The following is a 19556-nucleotide window of genomic DNA, read 5'->3' on the forward strand; positions in this document are numbered from 1 at the left end:
CCGAGGCAGAACGAGAGCGAGAGCGAGAGAAAGAGAGGGGAAAAAGGGGGAGATCGAGCGAACGTGGCGGTTGGAATTTTTCCGACAATGACGGAGTCTCTCTCTCTCTCTCTTCGCGCGTCTTTCCTTTCTTTTCTCTTTCTACGAACACGTTTGATCCTTCCGTTTTTCGTCACGGTCCTCGAAATTCAGCTCGTAAGATCGCGTACGTCCGATTCGCGGCTAACGTCAGAGTCGGGAGGACACGCCGGCATGTTCCGGTATGATGGCGCACGGAATAGCTCTCCGCTCTCCGCTCTCCGTCGCCGAGAGCGTCCTCCGCCTCCTCGCCGTCGCCGTCGTCGTCGTCGTCGTCGTCGTCGTCGTCGTCGTCGCTAGCGACCGTCGCTCGGACGGTCGCCCTGTTCTTCGATCGGGGGCGCGGGGCGCGGTCGTGTAACGCGCGGGGGAAAGCAACGAGAATTATTCCTAACAATTTACCTAAAATGCACACTATTCAGTCATCGGGGGCGAAGGACGGGCGGCCTCCTCATCGATGCAGATGCACACTGCACTCGGCACGCGGAAGCGCGGGGGAGAGGGGTGCGCGGCGAAGAGAGGAAGAGAAAAAACACTACACTACGCGGCACTGCGAAACTGGCACCACCTCGGCGGAACGCGGTCTTCGTTCTTTCTGCCTCCGGCCAGCCCACCGCTGGCGCTCGCTTCCGACGATGCGCAGCGCTACCGTGCGTCGCGTCGGTCGCGCGTCTCCCGTCTACGCCGTGCGCGCCGGTGGCGCCGCCGCACCGCGCGCGCTCTCTCGCGGCACCCCTTGCGCACGCCGGCTGCGCCGGCAACCCGAGCGGCGGGACGTTCGAACGTTCGAACGGCGCGTGTTACGGTTTCGATTCGCGGGAACGAGGACCGAGGACGTTCGACCGACGGTGATGGAAATATCGCGCGCTCTTCCTTTTGTAGACTATTTCGAGTGTAATTTGAAAGGGAACACGCGTGTTTTTGTGAGATTGAAAAACGAATGTGATTTGTCTTGGACGATCTCCGAGGAGAACGTATAATTCTGTCCTTCCGAACTTGTTTCTGGAAGTGTGATATTTAAGTACTAGTAGGGGGGAATTCAAGTGTAATTAAGATCGAATAGTCATCGGAATATGTCACTGCCTTTTATATGTATAAGATCAACAGTCTTAATGGGGATATCTGAATTAACATTTTTAAGATTGATATACTAGATATTATTAAAATGTTAAAAAGGGACACGATTATTCGCTTATAGCGCATTGTAAAAGGATACGAAAGAACTATTAAAATCTTATTTCCGACTTTTTACAAGCGTTCGAATGTTTTGAAAAGACTTCTTCCACAGGTCTTCCCGCGCAAAGTTCAACATTGAAATTAACGACGACTCACCGCACAGTAATTTGCGTGTAGTTAAAAAGTTGGAGAGATAATAGAAGCACGTGCATACGTTGTTCCGTTATTATTAAAAGCGTAAAAATATATGTTTACGATTAATATTTTAACACAAACTCTACCTTGTTCCGTACTCAAATCTAATTGTCGCATTCGTGTCCGGCGTTTCACGTAACATATCTAATAATGGATTATCTCGCGTGCTCCAAACAATTCGGTCGAACGCATTGTGCGCCTCTAATTGTTTCGTATGCCCACGCCACGTTGCCCGCGAATGGATCTAACTGACGTCCAACGAAAACTCGATTACCACGTTTTCCAACTCGTTCTCTCTGGTAATTCAACTTTCCTCCGGACTTGAAGGACGGTCGGTTAAATAGGTCGTTCGCCGAAGGCGTAAAAGTGAATGTTATCGAATCAAACTTAATAATGAAAGGGAGAATAAATCAAAGAACGACACGTCAACCGAAACAGCGCGTATAATCTCGGTACGAGTGAACAGATTCTTTTCTTTTTGGAATTTTTTATTGTTGGCAAACCGCGTCAAGTGTTTTTCATGAAGATAAACACGCGGTAATGTTTCCGAAATACAAAAACAATTCTTCCTACATTGGCCACGAGCATTGTAGACAAAGCTGTTTGAAGCGAAACAGAAACGATTCTGGTTTAAATAAATTTTTCCGTTTGAAGCACGGGCAATAACGATGACAAAAAAAGAAAGATTTTTATTTTTGGTAAAAACGTTTTTTGCTTTTATTTCGGACGAATCGTCTGCACCCCTGCTGCAAGTGAAATGTTTTCGTTGCAAAGCGAAATCGCTTTTGTGCCTGTTCTCCGCACAAAGCGATTTAACTTAAAACCAAAACCTGATTTTCCTGATTTAGCTTGTTTCGCGCTTAAAGTTTATCGCGTTTAAAAAAGCAGACGTGCGAGTTCTCGGCGCGTCTCGTCCATAAACATGCATGTCGAGAGATCAGGGAAGATGGGGCGCGCGTTTCCATCGCTAATCTAGTTTTGATAACTGAAATTTGCATCGTTTATCTAAGAAGAAAATCTTCCTTTTCATGGGAAACCAGAGACAAGCGTATACGGCTTCTCTTACTGTAACGCTGCCGAACACCAGCCATTGTGATCACAATGGTATGCCACGCCGGGTACTGATGCGCAACCAGAAATTTAATTATCATTTTAGACGGCGCGGGAAGCAATTATCGGAAATTTAGTTCGCGATCGCGAATAGAATCTTGCTAGAGAACGGCAGTAACCACTATTACTTCAATGTCACTGTGAAAGAGCGAGCTCATTAGAATCCCTTTTGCTTCGGTGAACATGCACTCTTTCTATTTCTCCAACGCGAGTCAAATAAAATTCACATAAATGTATGAGTTATCTTAAAAACGCCGCGTAATTTTACAGCGTTTTACGTGAATTAAAAAGACTTGTCGAAAAAATCGTGATTTATTGCAACAATCTTCAGCATTAAACATCTGTAGCTTGTTATTAATAACTGTATTAATAATTAAGCGACTCAATTGAAAGTCTAATAAAATAATATTTAAAATTAAATAAAGCATAAATGTAACGCCGCGCGCGCGCGCGCGCGCGTGCGTGTGCGTGCGTGCGTGCGTGTGTATTTGCGCATTTTAATTTATTCGCCAAATGGTATACGTAGGATGAGAAATGTAAATATAGACATGCTATTGTTTGACTGTCAACGAATTAGATTGCCAATTTTTTAAATTAAATTTTTTAACAAATTGTGTAACGAATATATATCGATCAATTATTTTTAATAGATACAGATTGCTGTTTCCTATTTTTTAATTTTTTTAAAATGTGCTTTTTTAAGAATGCATCATCGGTACAGTCTTAGATGTATAGGACATAATTTTCAAAGCGCTACCAAGTGGATAAAAATTTGTAAGAATATTCTTTTAGTCTTCCCGATGTGCTATAAAAAAGTAGAAACGAATCCACTAAACGGTTGCTGAGATATAACGATTTTAATTCACTGATTCACACATCAGGAAGACTAAAAGAACATTCTCACAAATTTTGATCCACTTGGTAGCGCTTTGAAAATTATGTCCTATACATCTAAGACTGTACCGATGATACATCCTTGAAGTAAAATTTAAAATTTTCCATTTGACGCGCCGCTGAGGAGAGGGGACGTTTGTACACATATATTAAGAGGCGTTATGTGAAACGTTTGCTTTATTGACAAATTTTGAATAAATACGCGCGTTTCTATATTCCCCTCAAATTCCGCACAGAAGTATACATCATAAAAAAACAGCATTCTGTTTTTACTTGATACGAGCGATCAATATTGCACGCTTAATCGAGATCATCCCGTGTGCAAATATTAATATAGATATATGTATAAATCAATGCACGCGCGCACGCACGCTATAACAGATGTGTACGAGTGGCGAGTGGCGAGTAAAGTAGTATTCACAGAACGGTAGAAAAAGTTGATATTGTTAACAATCTGGGGGCCAATTATGGCGTAATCTCGAGTTCTTTGAGTGCGCCGATTCGCACAAAAAGAAGAAAGCTGATAGATCGAAGCAACCGCCTGCATACTTGAACGAAACAGAGAAGAAATAATTACCGAGGCAAGATTGACTACAGTGCACGATTTCGTTTTGTTAATTGGCCAAAGCTAAGGGCATGGCGACGCACTAATGAAGACCCCCATAAGAACATCGTTTGCATCGACAAAGCTCTCTTCGCAAATGTTTACATAATCGGCGGAATAGGACCACGTAAGCGCCGCGGCATGAATAATTTATTTTATTACCGGAGGGCGATTCAAAGTAATAATGCTCGTAAATGTAAGTGCTTCATAAAAGCGAAGAAGCAACTCAAGTAACGTCGATGCAGGCGAGATTGGTCATGAAAACTGAATCGTTAGATTTGTTCTATATTGGATTGCGCCGTCCCAAATCGGTCTTCATTTCAGGTCGATTCGAAGGAGCGGACCAGATCGAACATCGCAGGAAGGAAGGAAACTGTAAAACGGTTCTTATTTTATTCGAAACCTTTCCTGAAACTGAATGTTAATCGCATACCGTAACAGTTATCATCATATCCAAGCTATTTCAAGCCTGCTATAAAATTCTGAATCAGTCATATCGTCGATTATCGAGATTAGATTATTTTCTTGGTTCTATGCTTCGAATATAAATTAGTTTAATTAAGTATGATACATGAAAATGCTTCAGTAAAAATTTACGTATTATACCTTCCTTTTCTACATCATTTCCTCTCTCTTTTCTCTCCCCTTCCGTGCTCTCACAGTCCCTGCTCCATTACGCAATTAAGCTCCTTAGAGGATTACGGAATAGGATAGGTGACTTGAAGAAACTGGCCAACGTTATATAGTGGACACCGCGTGTTTCTGTCAGGAAAGGTCGTCGTGGAGATGATCAAATGCCTAATATAGTTTTCTACAATCGAGCGAGGGTGTATCGCGCGAGCAACGTCATTGGATTTCGGGTTTCACTCAAAGAGATTTCGCCGTGCTTCAAGTGCCCATCTAACTAGCATCTCACAGGGAATTTATTTAAAATGAAAACTAAAGTTCGAATCGCGGGACTCGCAAAATCGCACGACGTCTGCACTGAAAGAAGATTAATCTCATCAGCTTAAATTTGGTACAAATTTCACGCGTTAGTATTCAGGACGAAATTATTATCTCCCACGCTTTGTTCGCCCCATTTCCCTGTCAATAATCTATGTCGCTCACAGTAGGTCGGAGAATTTTTAACGGAATTTCTCGTAGAAGAAGGTGAGATCTCGTCGATGCTTGTAACGTCTCTTGCAAAATATCTCCTGTAATTTGCCTTGCAAAATATTTATACTGAGGATTAGGTGTCAGTGGCAAGCGTTGCAAGAGTTATGAGCGAGATCACGATGCGACGTTAGAGAGTGCGAACGACGCCTTCGGCCTCAGACGAGGCTGAAAGAGACTTTAGGGTTGACAGAAATGAGGCACCGCTCGGGCGCGCGCGCGGTGTCGCGATAAGATCTCGACGTGAACGTGATACGAGGGTAATTCCCCTTCCGTAAAAATGGAGGAACGCGGTGTCGGGAGATAAGCTGCAAGGTTATTGGAGTTCTTTACGCACGGTTGTTGGAACTAGTATAGATACGACTAGATTGTACCTCTTAGCAGTGAACAAATTTTCGTTTGTTCCTTTTTCCTTTAATCTCTTCTTTTTTACACCCTTGTAAATATATTATTCCGTAATTTCTTTGTGGCGTAAACTGGAATTAAAAGTAAAACTTTGTGTTTTTCGTTGCTGAAATTCCAAACCCGAGTGGCGGATCTGCATTCGGCAATTAAATCTTTAACAGTGCCAAGAAGAATAGTCTAAATTAAAATTTTTTGTTGCTTGATACAACGATAAATGGTAAATAATCGATCGTAAAATCCCAAGAAAAAAATATTTATTGAGAAATAAAGATATATTCAGAAATTAATTCGCGGTAGAGCGAAGGATGTCCTCAAAACTCACTTCTCGATACGCATGAGATGTCTCAAAGAGACATAGCGAAAACGACAATTATTGTTTTGTTTTCATTCGTGCGATTAATTACAGTGCACAGTGGTGCGGTGATATCGCTGCGGGACGCACGCAGAAAAAAGAGAGACGACAGCTATGTGATGTCTCTTTCATTCCGGACCTATTGTTCTTTGGTCTCCAGCTCTTTCGTCTTTCTTGTCTTCATTCTCCTCTCATTCTGTTTTGTTTCGTTTTTTTTTGCTTGCTCCTTCCCTCCCTCCCTTCCTCGTTTCGATGCACGTTCGCAAGTCTCGTTCCACCCTCTGTTACCTTGACCAAGCAGAGTTAGTTTAACCAAGCATCGTTGGGACAAACCTTTTGCGATGCGAGCGATGTCACCTCGATCCATCCTCGCCGCAAGTGTTTCTAATGAATTTTAAATTGTCCGAGTAACCGAGTTAATGGTTGCCGTTATCGCCGTTACATAACGCGGTTTAATCCTGGAAGGATTAAAATTGATAAACTGACATAACGGTACTATTTACATTATTAACGCGCAATGGACGCGTCCATTGAGGGCCTCGATAGTTTTTGGTTCTGCGACAACGGCGCCATAATTTCATACTGGTTATCGCAGAATCTTTCTGGATTATCCAGGATATGTAATCTAACATCTCGCTTTTAGAGGCTCGCCGCGTTCTCTCGCATGAGCGAGCAGATCCGTAATTGGACGAAACCCATTGCCTGGATATGATGGATCCTGCGGGTTCTGGTCCGGCGATTATTAATATCGCGGTCACCGAAATTGATTCGTTACCGAGAGCCAATGACGTCGTCATACAAAACAACCGCATGTGCCTTTCTATATACCTATCTGCTAAACTGCCAACCGATTTCTTTCGCATACAATCATTACAAATCGATCCCGGATGCGGTATCAAATCGAAAACACTTTATCGGAAAATGCTGGGATATCTTGATCGTGTAAAATGATACGGATAATCGTTATTTAGTGTTATATTATCGATTAAAATTGTCAAAATTGATTTAATGACCCGCATTGCGATTAAATTTCATCGTTCGGATTAATCGGTTTTCCCGAACAAATCGCAGTTCGATAAACCGCAACGCGGAGTCAAGCGCTATCCATTCGAAACGAAGCATAAAATTGTTCGCGGTCTGTCGGTGTTTGTCAACAATTTGACAATTGCGGAAATTTAATTCGCCCCGTTAAGCGCCTCCCATGCATATGCATCCCGAGTGCAGCGGAATACAACGCGTAGCCGCTCGCACACGGGTAGGTAGGTACAGATGTGGGGAAGAGGGTGGCGAAGATACCCTTTCCATCGAGATTGGGTGCTCAACGATTATATTTAAAGGAACCAGAAAAACGCAAATTTAATATTTATATATGCATATAAATATTGCCTATTTAATATGTATAGGATATGGATTTAGAGATGTGATATAAATATCTTATCTTCGTGCATTTGCCTTACATCGCTTCCAAAATAAACGACCTCTTTGTCCGTTTTCCCTCCCGCAAGCCCTTCCGCGGCCGGTCCCTCGCTGAAATAATTAAGACGGTATTTATTCCCGTTGTGCTGTCCTATTCGGGATGGTAATTGACATCGACTGTTATCGTCGCGTTGACGTCGAAAGTTCACCTTGGAGATGAAAGTTTGCGGGATAACTCGCCGCGGTGTGCCGCATTTAATCGCAAATTTTCCTAGTTAGCGCCAACGCGCGCCTTGTCTGCCTCCTGACGCGCAATCTTGCGAGATTCGATCAAGAATATAATTCGCTAACTACACAAACGTGATGGGGAGAGAGAGAGAAGGAGAGAGAGAGAGAGAGAGAGAGAGAGAGAGAGAGAGAGAGAAGGAGAGAGAGAGAGAGAGAGAGAGAGAGAGAGAGAGAGAAAACTCCCTATTCACTATAAGAATAAATTATAATTTGCGTTTCTGGGATTATCGAAGCGCTCGGTAAACAAGGTTCTGATGGACGGAAATCTTGATAAAATAATCCTAATCAATATCCGATGTCAAATCGAGGTGATGGAACGTAGAAAAGCTTAAAAATATATACTGTTAACGTGAGAAGAGGGAGAAGAGAAATATACCGCGCGCGCGGAATATCTCGGAGACGGCAGCGGATGTTTCGGGGAAAATGAAGAGGAGATTCCGCGCGCGTTGAATCCAGACGTGGCGTTCGATGGCGGATTAAACTGACAGCCGGAATGGCATTAGCGGATACGTCGTTATTCAGGCTCAGCGGTACTTACGTCTCGTCATTACCGCCGCGTGAATCTCGCAAGCAGAGGTAGCGGGGCGGAGAGAAGGACGAAGAAGGGAGGACGAGAGCTGAACCGGCACGATTGAATAGCCCCGGCGACAATCGGGTCTGTCGCAACGTCGCCTGGGAAATTGTGACAATGTAATAAGATTAATAAGTGATAAGGAAGTTGTCCGTGTCGCCGAGTTCATTGTCGAGCTGGGCATTGAGATACTTCGACGGGCACAATCGCCTCGCGTTTGTAGAGAGTTAAGACGTAATGAAATTTGACTCGCGAAGAGTTGGCGCGCGGCAATGCATCGGTTCCCACAGCGCGGCGCGTATTGTATCGAGCTCGGAATTGACGGCTAGTTAAACGTACGAAACCGATATACGCGCGATATATACGACGAATATCAGTTCCGACGAATTCGCTCGTCTTCGCGACGACAACGTCGTCGCGAAAATTGCGATAGGGGAAGAAACGCGACGATGAAACCGGTCGGCTTGTCTCGCTCGTATCTTCGCTGCGTTTTGTACGTGTATCTTCACCGACGAGACACTCCGTGAATGTTACCGCGAGGGGCTACGTAGGATCATATTTCATTCCCCCGCAGAAACTGCGAAACGGCACTTTCCGATGAATTCCAATCCAATACACCCGCGATACACGCACGCAGAATGCTCGCTCTTGCATAAACTACCGTTCCGTATCTTTACATATGTTTTTGAAATCTATACCCACGGAACCCGACTTCAACTCTCATCCCGAGGAATCGATCGAGTTATTAAACTCTCATATATATATAGTTTCTCATTTTGACGAGACAAAAAAACACACACGTACACATATGAACGTTCGCGCAATAACGTTACGTTGATGAAGAGAAGTTCGGCTCGTTACAATTCATGCCTTTTTCAATTGGAATAACTGCGTGGCGGTAGAATATAACTGTAGAATCTCACAAAATTGATCGGTGACACAACGTGAATAGTCATTAAAAATTAATTAAAAACTGAAAATTAAGAAAAAGAGATTATTAAAAGATTGCGCGGCCGTTAAGTTTGAGAAGTATCTATTAGCGTTTCGACATTTCGATTTGCGTTGAGAAAATATCAACTCTAAATTAGTCAAAAAGTTCATCGATAAGTTTAGACAGAAGGATAATACCCTATAACGAAGTTATCGATGAGAGGAGAGTTATATAGGTATATGTATAGATTTATAGATATATAACCCATCCACCGTCCTACAACCATATTAAAATTGTTTCAAACATCTCGCGTCGGATAAACGGACCGCTTTTCTGAGCATCATCTTCGAGCATCTGCCACAAGACTTTGCCCTTCGAGTTCGCAGCTGGTGATAATAATCCCGACGAATATCCACGCTGCGGTTCGCGAGGGGCGAATTTGCGAGAGCTTCGCGAAGCTACGTCCATCGTGCCGCGGCAAAGCCGCTCGGAAAAATGCAGGAGAGGATGAGGAGGAAGGGCAATGGAAGATGTAGGAAGAGGGTCGGGAAGTTCGCAAAAAAGATCCCGGCTGCTTTCCAGCTTTCGGACTGGTTTTGACTTGGATATCGGGGCCGAGGACTTCGGCTTATCTCTTTCGGCAGGGGATGGACGAAAGGGGATGCAACGGCTGGTAACAGAAAATTCGGCGATGGGAAATGAAGATGCCTCTGGCTGTCTATAATGCTTCGGCTGAGTCGACAAAGTGGAGGTTTCGGAAATCGAAAAGTCGAAGACGAGGCGCGAGGGTGCGAACGACCGCGTATTGATTTACGCGCGATGGAAGCGCGCCGTGTTATTTACGAGCAACAAAAAAATATCTCGAAACGCCCACGTCCAATTTTCACGCGTAACTTTATATGAAACAGCAATTCAACAGAATCAAGCGAAATTCAATCAATTAATCAAGCGAGAAGCTAAATGTAAAATATGAGAGCGAGGCGCTTCCTCTATACAAAAACCTCAATTGAAAAAGCAAAGTATATTTAATTGTACAGCGTCAATTATGAAAAAATTTACCTTTATTGCGCGAAATATAGATATAAATTACTCTTTCTAAAAATATAAATAATTTCGAGGAAGTTTCCAAGATTGGATATAATTTACAAAAATTTACAAAAAGATTATTTTATCAAAATAATTTCTAATTAATTACAAAAATGGTTTTAAAAAATTGCGAATTTTCTTCACTTCTTTCTGTTTTCAATATACTATAGAAACCGAAAATAATAGTTCCTAGCTTATCTCGAAGAATCTTTATTTTACAATGTCGAGTAAGATTGTATCCTTTTCCTTTCCATTTCCTCTTTTTTTTCATTTTTAACACAAGCGTGAATTTTTTGACTGCTAAAACGATGTAATTACAAGAACAGAAGGATTGTTTTAATTGCAATTAATATATGCGCCGGCTACTGTTTTTGATGTTATCGCGGAAATACCAGTAATTATGTAAAATATTATCGGCGCAATTTACGCGTGCGAGAGCTTCAGCTCTCAACGCTTGTTAGCACGATTCAGTTTAGCGCAGGTACTTCGCACACAACACCTCTTGACTATATCGTCTGCAAAGTTCCAGGCCCACACTCGTTGCAGATGAGCAGGGAATGTGGAAAGCCGGGCATTGCCAACCATGTCATGCGAATTATGCTCTCCTACCAGCTATGACATTCCTCGTGAATGTGAATTAATCAATTTAATCCTTAACTGGTGCTTCGGTTATAAGCAATAAGCACCCACAATTAGCTACTACGGATGTGTTGTGCTGTCACAAAATATCGCTGTTTTTCTTTCATAATAAACGCCAGAACTTCACTCCGACGCGATAACGCGGATCATCATTGGATTGGACATTATATGGAAGAAAAAAAGATTTCAGATAAGAGATGAATTTCGTTTGTAAATTGAGCTTTTACACTATATTCTCCGAGATATCTAAAAATTTAAGACACTCGTGATCAAACATTCTTTCGTTCTTTCAACGATATGGTTTCGCAATCGGGTTTTGCAGTAGCCTGGTTTCGCGCGATAACGTTGCTCAAAGAGATTCGATTTCGGTACACCATACGTTCCTTCGATCCCTGTCTCTCGCACACTTCTTTCATCCGTAGAAGCAAAAGTCCACGTTCAGAGGAGAATCGTGAAAGACAAAATAATGGAATCGAAATCGACCCAGTCTCCTTGCCGATTTCAAAAAGGTGATAGGGAGAAAACAAATAACGGCGGGTTATTCGCCATTTATGCCAAATCGTTTCTGTTGCACGTAATCAAAATTTACATACTGAGAGAATCGAAACAATTTTTCGCTTCCGGAGAAAGGTAATCGGGTGATGTCACACAGGCATCGCGTGATCAGCAATTAATTTCCGTTAAAAATAAAAATTTGATAAGCAATATAAAGCAGGCATTCAGCGGTTGTTGATACCTGATCAAAAGCGTCGCAGTTGGTCTAGCCGTGATTAATTTCACCATACGTCGAGGCGAAAGAAGACGGAAACTGCGAAAAGAAGTAAAAACTGGACGGAAAACAGCAACCAATAAAAAAATCTTATGAAAAATTATAAGTATCTGAGTTTCTTTCGTATCGTTTGACAGATTTCCGAACGAGCGAACAGATGAAAACCCCACTTATTGAGAACTCCGCAGATATCGGCAGATACACGCAGAGGAAAGCAAACCTCATTAAAAAGTTCTGTCTTTTCTTTGAGATTAAAAACCTACAGTGTTTTGCAAATGCCGTTCTGCTGCATACGAAGAACACCCTCACGCTCGTAGTTTCATATATTTTCCATAAAAATAAGAAAAGAATGATACGTCCTGTTGTTCGAATTTTTGAAGTTTGAAAGCTAATTTTAACTGCAGAAAACCGTTTCCTGGCCGTAAAAATAAATTACCTCAGCTAACTTCATTAACTAAGGACTTCTTATTGTAGTTTAAGCCTCAGTCGACGGTAAAGGTTACCAGCCCGCCTCGATGTTCCGAAGGGGGCTTCACGAATCGCGTAGTTGATGGCTCCGAGCGGTACCGCGAGATTTCCCGGGGAAATAAAACCGGTTACAAATCATCAAACGTTACGGGCTCCCCTCGAAGCCGATGCACATTCAATTCCGGAGTCCGTCGTTGTCAAATCCGTCGATTTTTCCCTATCCCCTCGCGCAAGGGCGTCTCGCCGCGCCGCCGCGGGTGCGCGGTGTCGGGAAAAGGGGTCCGGGATCCCGGCGACAAATCACGCGCGACGCCCTTCAAGTCTCGCGAAGCGCACGTAAAATGTACACGAGATAACCGACTGTCTGCTCGAGTCTGCCTGACGTTTTTATCTAGCAGCCGGTGTCTCCGTGAAACACGGAGAGGATGTCCGAGGATGTTTACGTGAACGCGCTTTTGTCAAAGACCGTCACTCTCCGTCTCTTTTTTTTTCTCTCTCTCTCTCTCCCCGAGATCGCGTCCCATCCTTGCGGCAATATCGCGCGTGGTGATCACTCTTGCACACCCTCGCACTCAATTTCCTTTCGATACAACAACGGAGTTCGCAGTGAATCCAATATTACTACTTAATTGCACTTCGCAGGAAAGCACGGTTGTGCAACTGTGTGTTTAGTAGTTATATATAAATATATTAAGTCATAAATTTATACATAAAAATTAATAAACACTTTTCGTTTTTATCGTATCGGAGTTATCGACTCAAATTGACGAAACTCATTAAAAGTCATTTAAATGGAAAGCACTTTTTCTCTCTTTGGGAAAAATTTTCGCAATATGTCGCTCTTATATAATTGAAGGCTCTTATATTGAAGACTCTATGAATAAAGTTTCAAGATTGATAGATTCTACTGCTACTAATAAACGAACGAGATGAGTAAATCAATCGAGTTCATTGCGTACTACACACCGTTATGTTATAATAAAGTTTGGAAAGAGGGAAAGAGGAAAAGAGGAAGAGAGAAAGAGAGAGAGAGCCACAAACTCTCTCTTCCCGTATACATGTATATACTAACTTCTTCTCAAATAGATGCCGGCCGGCAAAGCTTTTTTCCGATATATGTAGAATAGATCGCAGTTTTCCTCCTTCTTTTCTTATTCGACGCTAAGAACCCTCCCGGATCCGGAAATGGGATGCCTCTTGTCGCGACGGCGTGAAAGTCGCCGTGAAACTTTGAATTTGCAATTTACCTCCGGAAGGAGGCCTTCTCTCCCTCGGTCGCTCTACCTCCTGCGAAGCGAATTCGAATTTGTACAAGAAAGATTTACCGTGTAAACAGAATTACCAACTCCGCCGAGCGCGCGGATACGATAACGCGACGAGTTTTTCCTACTTCGCGTACGCCTCGCGAATTTTTCAAATAAATTTGACGTCGCACAGGGGCACCGAGTAACATAAAATTGGCAGAGAGAATTTTTTGCGAAACAAGAAACGTAATAATAATAATTGCATGTATAGTAGTGGTCGTATAGTTACCGCATTAATTTTTTTCTTAATATAACAATGTCTCTTCGTTTCTCTAATTTTACAAGTAATTTCTAACAATCAGTAGATTGGCTGTTATAATATTGAGTAAGCTTTCATACTAATTATTTTCATTAAAAAAGAATAGATATTAAATCGATAACATTTGTGAGTGGTAACGGGAAACTGATCAAGTTTGACATTAATTGTATCTTGATACGTAGCCCGCGGAAGCAGGGTATTATAGATCCGACATATGTGTGTAGAAGGTATAGAGCAATATATAGGCGAGGCCACACATACACGCGAGGACGGAGGAGTGACTATAGCGGCTAGCACTGAATATCCCAAACTTCCGAGAATTTCACCGCTTAATTAATACAGGCGAGTTGCGCGTATTATACGTCCCGTTTTTGCTCACAAGTTGAGTTTTGTATTGATTTTTTGAGATAAAATTGTTAATAAAATGCCATCAGCTGCGCGCTATTCCAAATTAATATATATACAAAAAAATAAGTCAAAATGTAGTCAATGTTTTATATGTTTTAAAGAAACTGTACTAACGAGAAAAATTTAGCTTTAGAAGTCGGAAATAACGGATCACTTTAACGCTAACCGATCGTGATTGCAATTTAATTTCAAGATACGATGAAGTGGTTTCACGGATTGCGCACTGCAATGTCAGGTGGAGGATCATCGGTGCGGGGAGATCGGATGCCGCAGCATCCGAGCTCCCGAGAATTCCATTGCCTGATTGATATGTGTCAAGCCTGCCGCATGCACCATTGCCTCGCGGCCAATACCCGACGGATTGCACACGCCACGTTATAGTCATATCCCCGTATCACGAATCGCATTAAAGCCCCGGCAATCAGATTCGAGCGACGCGCGCGTGGCCGCGAAACGCGAGCCAAACTAATCGCGATGAATCCCGAAAATCCTGAAAATCCGCGACGATTTTCCGTGAAATCGGTGTCAACCGCCACTCAATTTGGAGCGTGTGCGACGCGAGAAATATCTTTTATTCGTGCTAAAACAGACAAAAAAAGAGGAAAAATCGTTAAATATCGTTCACGCGATCAAAAAGTTTAGTAATGAAAAAATCCTTTTTATACACGTATATTCTTTGTGTACCTACATTGAAAAAAAAAGTTGTGACCCGTTTACCTTTTCCTTTATGATTCCGCGTAATCTTTGTATTTATATAAATACAATTGTTTGAAAGAAAACGTTACAGACGTATAGAAAATAAAAGAATACGCGTGCTTCAAGGGGTGTTTAGACTTCCACTCGCATATGAAACGCTTCGAGCACGGTCGACCGCGTGGTACTATGTTGACCTAAACTTCGATCTCAACTGCCGCGAAACACGTTCTAAATCGTGCCTTTTGTATTTTCGGAATTTCGAAAGGAAGAATAATGTTCCTCTCGTTCTCCTCGACTCGTTGTCCGCGACTCGTGACAATCGCGAGGCGCGGAACGGAGTAAAACCGACCGTCTCTATAGCCGCCGGATCCCGATAAACCCTATTACGGCTGTCAACGGTGCGGAGATCGAGAGAGGGAGGGCAATAAAAGGGGGCCATTCCTCGAAATCCTCTAATGGCGAGAAAAGTTTACGGCCGGCGGAAATGAAAATCTCGGACGGCAGTATCGACTCGCTCCGTTTCCTTACTCACCCGCTCTCTCCTCGTCTCGCGTCTTGTATGTACGCGTTACATACGTTACGACGACGTTAGCCCACGATGCATGTGCATTTGTGTGCACATGCACGTATGTACCTTACGCAAACACGCCCTCCACATCTCGAGGTCGCTTGGCCCCGGGCTAAGAACGACACAGACGAGAGGCAGGGACGAGCGGAACATAGGTCGAGGGTGAGATTGACGTGGAGTGGGCGTTGACTGCCAGGGTGTTTTACCTTTCGCGCGGTCTTAGACGGTAATTTATTTCGTGGTTTACTCCCCCACCCTCGCAATCTCTCCCGTCTCGTCCCACCGAATTTCCACTTCGTCAGGTAGAACTAACTGGCTGTAGCTGAATTCCTTATCAATCGTAGGAGCGTTGCAGCTTTTGTCCGGGTTAGTCGTTGTTTAAGGGGGTACGATCTTTCTATAATTCTTACACGCGCGAGGGCGTTTTCAAAAGAACGCTCCGCCTGCGCGATTATACGGCTTCGCATTCAGAGCTACGAGAATGCGCTCCCGTAGAGCGGGTCTCTCAATGAACCCCCCCGGTGAAAGAAAATTGGAGGATCCAGATTTCTATTTTTCCACCGCTCGCATGGCCCCGTTCCTCCATCCATTACGTCAGCATGCCGCCATTTGCATGGTCAGTGTATGACGGCGCGGCGAGCGGCTGTTCGTGTAGATTAATTAATTAGTCCGCGCTCCAAGAATTAAAATCGGAGAACGCTGACTCTGAAACTAATAATGAAGCTCACCGAAGCCCACTAAATTAACATCATCTAAAACGGCCAGATACTTTCGGACGACATGAATAATTGAGTATGTTTCATTATGGAAAAAATTTGCTTTCTCGATTAAAAAACGGTGGGGGCGAAACATTCTTCGTGCACGGGGAGGGGAAGAGCCTCAGAGGGACAAATAATAATAAAACAAAATTCCGTTCTTCGTTTAATATTAAGAGTTTGCTCTCGAGCAAGAGTTATACGGTCGAGCGGATATAAAAATTTAATGGCGAATGACGCGGCGCGCGTCTCAACGCGGTTCAACCGCTTGATACATTCCAGTTTTCGATTTTCGATGTGCCAATAATGGCGTCCCCAGTCGTCTCCTTTTCAGCCCATCCCATTCCGGCTTCGATTCGCTCTAACTAATCCGTGGTAGTAGATGTACCGGTTCGCTCCGCCGGCGACTGTATGCGAAAATTGAAATCCGATAAAAAGCCCACCGTAGGTAGTCCGTAATCATGGCGCACGTCCGGGAACGCGTCGCGCAACAATATGGACGTTTTTTAATCGAAACTTTAATTACCGTCGCTATCAAGCGTTGCCGAGACCAATTGTTCAGATAAATTAAATTGCCAAGATGGCGCACGTACAAGTTATCGGCATATTTCGAAGACTTGCATCGTGGACGGAGGACGGAATACGTTCGATTATTTATAACGGTCGATATGAATTGAATTGAAAAGATTACGGGGCGGAAACGCTGGGATGACGGCTCTTAGCGACTCGAGATCGAGGACCATAAACCGCGGGACGCTTTCGTGCTGTCAGTGACAAACATCCGTCGTCGGTACCACGTCGCAATATTAATAAACAATTAGCCGGGATCTATGGGCGAAAGCAGCAGCGCGTGGGGCTTCGAGTGCTGGACGTTGGTCGCTATCTGTCAGCCCGCAGGCAACGCCGAGCAAATAAAGCCGACTAACGTGCGTGGGAATTTATTGGCCGCCGGAAGGTGGTGCGAAACTCGACCAAGAAACGTATCGATTTTCTCAGAATTATCGGGTGAGTATTCTGAGTTTTGTCACGTGAGTAAAAATTGCGGGACAAACTGTCCTCCTTCCTATATCTCCACTCCACCTGATATTCTATATATATATATATATATATATATATATATATAATAAACGGTTGAGCGCAAAAATTGAGGTTTTGAGAATATTTATCTTTATATAGGGAGGATAACAAAAGGTTCTCAAGGAACTTTAAATCTCGCGTGCCACGCGCAACGTCTGTTTCCACAAGATCTGGTTACTGACCACAAACTGTTTCGGAACAAGCCGTCACGTTTCCGTCCTCATCCACCTCGTACCGAAACCGCTACCTTCGATTCTCGTCAGATAACCCCCATCGCATACGCGGCCATGTTTCACGATCTTTTGGTGTGCTCAAGAACTTCCAACAAGCTGTTTAAAATTTGGCTATACGTTATAAATAATTCTCCATTACATGCATACTCCACTATAAATATCTCGTGATTTACCTAGTTTATATCAAAATTAATGCGATTTTGCGTTCGCTAAAAACAACGAGAACAGAAGAGAACAAAAAGTCATCTCTCTACGTAATAACCGTTGTACGGCGTTATAGTTATTGATTATATAATGTTTCGCGTTGCAGCTCTCGCTTCTTATTTTCACAGCGGGTCGCGCGCACGAATCGATAAGTGATTTATCGGCTCGTAATTATGGAAGGCGCAATCCGTAAACGCTTTTTCCGTTCTGAATCGCCGTCTGATTTGACATGTGAAACGCACGCGATTGCCCTAGGCGCGATTCAATCCTATTAACGAGTCAGGTGCGGATGTAGACAAAAGTATTGATCATCGACGAGTTCGGCGGGCCCTCGAGATGCCTCCCTCCCTTTCTCCTACCCCTTTCTACCCCGTTCCCTTTTACTCCTCTCTTCCGACTCTCCATTTCTCTCGTTCGTGTGCGATTGCCCCATTGAAATTCCCAACGCTGCATATTAATGCCGCCATATAAATCCAGCTGCTAACCGCCCTCTCAGCTTACCCCCACAAAGGGAGAGAGGAGGTATATATTCCCTCATCGAGGAGGGTCTCCTCGAGTGTGTCGCCTCACCGGATAATCTTGGCCTGGAATTTCGTGAGGCCTCAAAATTGCGCGATTTGTACGAAACGCTGACTGACTGAAGACGGGGACTCGCGTTTTTGCACATATCGATCTGGAAGTATCTTCTTGTCGACTGCACGCGCGACGCTTTTTAGTCGCTAATGTCGCTATACAAGTCAAGTCTTGACACAAGTCTCATCGAGTGCGTTTACTTGAGCTACTTAAAAGCGATCTACGATCGCTTTCCGACGAAATTTCTCGGCGTTTTTTTTTTACGTTATTTTTTTTAAACCCTATTAATATTCATCATTAAACACCTTTGATTGTTCCACAATTAAAATATTTATATCGATTATACCGCTTAAAATTGAGAAAAACAATATTCTAATTATTGCACTGCAGTTCGACTCGCGCTTCGTTAGCGCTCAAACTAAAGTTCCTAATTGCCTCAGCACTTTAATAAATGGACAAATTTGCGATAGTTCGTAATTTTGGACACCTTATGAAGGAATGAATCACAAGTTGCTCATCCGCAGGCGTTGAAATATTAACGCAATTTCCAAAACGATTTGTTAATTATCGACAGGCGGTGTGCCATAATGACTTCGTCGTGCATACCGATTAGAAAGCCGTGTATAATTGACGAGCGAAATCAGTAATATTATTAATTGATACGTTGATTAGAAACTCTAATTGCACGTCAACTTCTAGCGACTAATCCATTTTCGTTCGCGAGCGCGAGCGCGTCGCTTTCGTCGAAATTAATGAGAGTTTAAATCGATTTGTACGGCAAACAAGGTCGCGGACGTTCCCGGTTGATTTGAAATAATTTATCAAAATTCAAAACACTCAATTTTCCAAAAACCAATCTTGAAGTGTTCGAATAACCGCGATGGATTGAATATTATAGTGTGTGTATGTGTGTATCTGTGTGAGAAAGAGAGAGAGGGGGGAGGGGGGGTTTGCGTAACTGTCGGAATCGAATTATCATCCGTGAATTTAGTTCCACGTTTGATATCTGCTTCGATTTCGAATCCATCTTCTCCCGACAAGTTTCGCCACGCCAGTAAAACTGCTCTCGAACTTCGGCGAATTCTCGCTGCGTTAACTATGGCATGCGAATTGAAATCGAGCCTGAATCCATTCGGCTGTAAAGAAGAATGCATTTTATTGCCCAAAAGAACCCGATGGACTGCGCGTGGGTGCGTATCTATATATCTATATATTCAGAAAATACATTCGACTTATCGATCGCAATTCACATGCTTTGTTCTTGCCCAGCAGCCACTTAAAAGTGAATTTTTAATTAACCCTTTGAGTCGGTATTTTCTTTAAAACGGTATAAACAAGTTCT

The 19556-nt window shown here is 43.2% G+C and overlaps 1 protein-coding gene across 7 annotated transcripts in view; it reads right to left on the reverse strand.

The window, feature by feature from the left end:
• Positions 1-19556, reverse strand: part of Mub (poly(rC)-binding protein mub) — a 147701-nt gene that overhangs the window by 45543 nt on the left and 82602 nt on the right. For 2 of the 7 annotated variants that reach the window (XM_077418604.1, XM_077418597.1), the window contains exon 1: positions 481-716. The exons of 4 other annotated variants lie outside the window; for them this stretch is intronic. The gene's annotated coding sequence lies outside the window, so the exon portion shown is untranslated. Of the gene's footprint in view, positions 1-480; positions 717-19556 lie in introns of those variants that run through there. One more of the 7 variants, XM_077418603.1, reaches the window with a different exon arrangement.

Source organism: Temnothorax americanus, unplaced genomic scaffold, assembly GCF_048541705.1.
Source record: "Temnothorax americanus isolate GAGA-0224 unplaced genomic scaffold, ASM4854170v1 Scaffold5, whole genome shotgun sequence".
Taxonomy (NCBI): domain Eukaryota; kingdom Metazoa; phylum Arthropoda; class Insecta; order Hymenoptera; family Formicidae; genus Temnothorax; species Temnothorax americanus.